Source organism: Lactuca serriola, chromosome 6 (genome assembly GCF_051521515.1).
Source record: "Lactuca serriola cultivar US96UC23 chromosome 6, Lser_US96UC23_V15, whole genome shotgun sequence".
In the NCBI taxonomy this organism is placed as follows: Eukaryota; Viridiplantae; Streptophyta; class Magnoliopsida; order Asterales; family Asteraceae; genus Lactuca; species Lactuca serriola.
In genome coordinates, this window is record NC_136413.1 from 134,122,486 (window position 1) to 134,125,985 (window position 3,500).

At 36.3% G+C, this 3,500-nt stretch overlaps 1 non-coding gene across 1 annotated transcript; it reads left to right on the forward strand.

Moving 5' to 3' along the window:
- Nucleotides 1-2,172: 2,172 nt before the first annotated feature.
- On the forward strand, nt 2,173-2,279 carry LOC145060741 (small nucleolar RNA R71). Its single transcript, XR_013686925.1, has one exon. It is a non-coding gene; the product is annotated as a small nucleolar RNA R71 (small nucleolar RNA).
- The last annotated feature ends 1,221 nt before the right edge of the window (nt 2,280-3,500 follow it).

Below are 3,500 nucleotides of genomic sequence, written 5' to 3' on the forward strand. Positions count from 1 at the left end.
CTCGGGTTGCCTCCCGAGAAGCGTTTCTTTTTGAGGAATCGTGATCCAGACTCCTTCCCACTCTACGTTGGATAAGTTGAAAGTGGAATCTCCCTCTTCTCCTTTTTCTCTTTCCATCTCCTCTTGTAAGCTTAAACTCGTCTTATGTATGCTTTCTTTGAATTTTCTTTTTTCATTTGATTGTCGCAAAGACTTCAAAGAGCATTGAGATCGAGGCTCTTGGCTTAGTGAGCTTGACTTCTTCTTTTAGCTTTTCTCTTGTTTGGACCTCTTCTTCAATTAACTTCTCTAACTCTTCAAGCTAATTGTCGTCATCTATAAAGAACACTTCATATTGAGTCTTAGACTTCTCTAACCCTTCTTCAACCCCAAATGTCATTTCTTCTTTTCCCACTCTTAAAGTAAACGTTGATTCACAAATAATAACGAAGGCCCTAGAAGTGTTAAGTAATAGTTGTCCAAGAATAATAGGTACATCCTCATCTTCTTCATGTCTATAACTACAAAGTCAATTGGAAAAATAAATTTCTCAATTTTTACCAATAAATGTTATACTATTCCTCGAGGATAAGTTACCGAAGGATTTGCCATGTGGATCACCATCCTTGTAGTCTTCAATTCTAGAAGTTCTAGCTTTTGATAACATGAATAAGGCATTAAGTTAATGCCAGTTCCAGAATCCCCTAAGGAAATTGTTTTCATGGAATTTCCAAATTCACATGGTAGTGTAAGGCGTCATGGATCTCCCATCTTCGTTGGTATGCCTTCCATGGTTACCGCTGAACATTGTTCATTAAGAATACCCTTGGAAGATTTTCTAATTGTTGGTGAGTGTCAAGAAGATCTCGAAGAAATTTTGCGTATTCAGGCATTTTCGCTAACGATTCAATAAATTGGGTATTAATTGGAATACTGTTAAATTTCTTGATAAATCTATTGTTCTCTTGCTCCAATGGATGTGCCCTTGCTCGAGAAGGAAAAGGTAACAGAGGTTGATACAGTTTAACAAATGAAATTTTTTGTTCAAAATAAGCCCACGATGTGAGAGGTTGCTCCTCATGTCTTGAGAACTGAATGAGGGTCTTCTTTAGTGGTTATGGCCATGACATGTGGTTGTAGTTTTGGATCGGAATTTCTGGGTGGTAACCTTTCGTTAATGAGTGTAGTTAAGTGCCCGAGTTGAGTCTCAATGTTTTTATTGGAAGCTTGGTGATTTCTAATATTCCCATCTGTAGCATCATGTCATTTTTAGAGGCTTTCAAAAACCTATTAAGTATTGTATCAAAATCCATCTTCTTCTCAGGTGGTGATTGTTCCTTTTGGTAGTAGCCTCATCTGGTTTGCCGATACTTTTCTTCTTTTTTCTTCTTGTATTCTTTATATGGCAACCATTCTTTCTTTGGATTCCTTGAATCTTATGGATCACTATAGGCTCTGAATGAGGGCCTTCTTTATTGGTTATGGCCATGACATGTGGTTGTAATTTTGGATCGAAATTTTGGGGTGGTAACCTTTCATTAACGAGTGTTGTCAAGTGCCTGAGTTGAGTCTCGATGTTTTTGATGGAAGATTGGTGATTTCTAATAGTCACATCTGTAGCATCATGTCGTTTTTTGAGTCTTCCATAAACATATTAAGCATTGACTCAAAATCCATCTTCTTCTCGAGTGGTGGTTGTTCCTTTCGGTAGTAGCCCCGTCCGGTTTGCCAATACTTTTCTTCTTTTTGCTTCTTGTATTCTTTATATGGAAACCATTCTTTCTTTGGCTTCCTCCAGTCTTCATCAAATTGATCTCCACCAGAATAACACACTTGAGCTTTTCTAATCCCGTTTTCATCCAAATCACAATATTTGGTTAACTGGCCCATTGCAATTTTCACACAACTCGAAGGACATGTATAGATTGATCCAATTTCGTCATTTTCCGGTGCATATTTTCTAACTTCGCCATTACAGCTGCCAAATCTTCTGAACCTCCATTGCTACATCCCTTACGTCTAGTCACATCCTCTCATGGGTTGTGGTATTCTCTCGAGTGCTTTGCGAATTCTTCAATTAATTCTTTAATGGTGGTCAGATCTTTCTCTGTCATTAGGCCTTGCGAATTGAGGAGTTACCTTGTTGTAACATTCACCCCATCATAGAAAATACAGACTTCTTGTTGCACGTTCAAGCCATGTTGAGTACAATATCTCAAAAGGTCCTGGTATATTTCCCAAGCTTCATATAAGGATTCTCCATCTTCTTGTTGAAAACTAGCAATATTTTTCTTGAGTTTGGCAATTTTTGAAGGAGGACTAAGATGCTCTCTAAACGCTTGATGATGGTTTTGCCAAGTTCTTATAGTTCCAGGTGCTAAAGAATTCAGCCAAATTTTTGCATCTCCAGTAAAGGTTACCGAAAGCATCCTTAGTAAAACTACATCTCTTGTAACATTTGGAACATTGAAATAATTAGCAATGTCCAAGACCTCATCAATATGTTTGAATGCATCTTCATAGCCTTTCCCGTAAAAATGGTATGTCTTTGAGCATCGAAAGGATATGTCCTTTTAGCTCAAAACTCGTTGCAACTGGAATTTCGGGTGGAACTAGACCCAGATCATTTTCGTTTCACAATCTCTTCTTGTACACCTCCATTTTCATGGTCGTAATGTACGCCATCTCTCTTCCCTCGCTTTTTATTTATTCTCATGAATCTTCCTCAGTTTCTATTTTTGGCTTGTACCCGGTTCTTTTCTTATCTAGAGTCTTCTCAATGAACTCGAATGTATCAAAACGGAAAGTGCTACTTGACTCGTCGACCTTTTTGTCCTTCTTTTTCTGGAAAACTGACTCTGAATTTTTAAGTGGTGAAATTATTGGAATTTTGGATCCTCGGGGTCATAAATCACTGAAATAAAACAAAAACAAAACTCGTAAAAATGAACTTGAAAGAAAAGAAACGAAAAACTGAAAAGTATTGAACTCACGTCGTGAGAAGTGTTCCTCATGTCATGAGAACTGTATAATCAGAAAAATAAATTTTGTAGAAAATTAACTTTTGCGGTTTTTTATCCCACAAAAAGGATCGATTAAATTAAAAACTGAAATAGTTGTTCCCCAGCAATGATGCCAAAAACTTGATGCGCATAAAAGAGTACCTATCAACTTTTAAGTTTATGAACCTAAGTACCTATCTACTAATGCACTTATAGGTAGTGTACCTAGGCAATTCTTAGTATAGTAAAGTAAGTTGGGTAACGAATACATGGAATAAGATTTAGCTAATAATATAATTACTAAAAATTAACCTAACAACAATAGTTAAATTGAGGGTTTTATCTAATTTTACAAGTTCAGATTAACTTAAACTAATCACTTAACTAAAAACTAAGCAAACGCTTAACTAAGATCGACTGAAGTCAACATTATGAGAACACTTTTGTTTAGCTTTGAATCCCCCTTTTTTCCTATGTATAGTTTCTAAACATGGATTTATTAATTTGGTTACCGATATT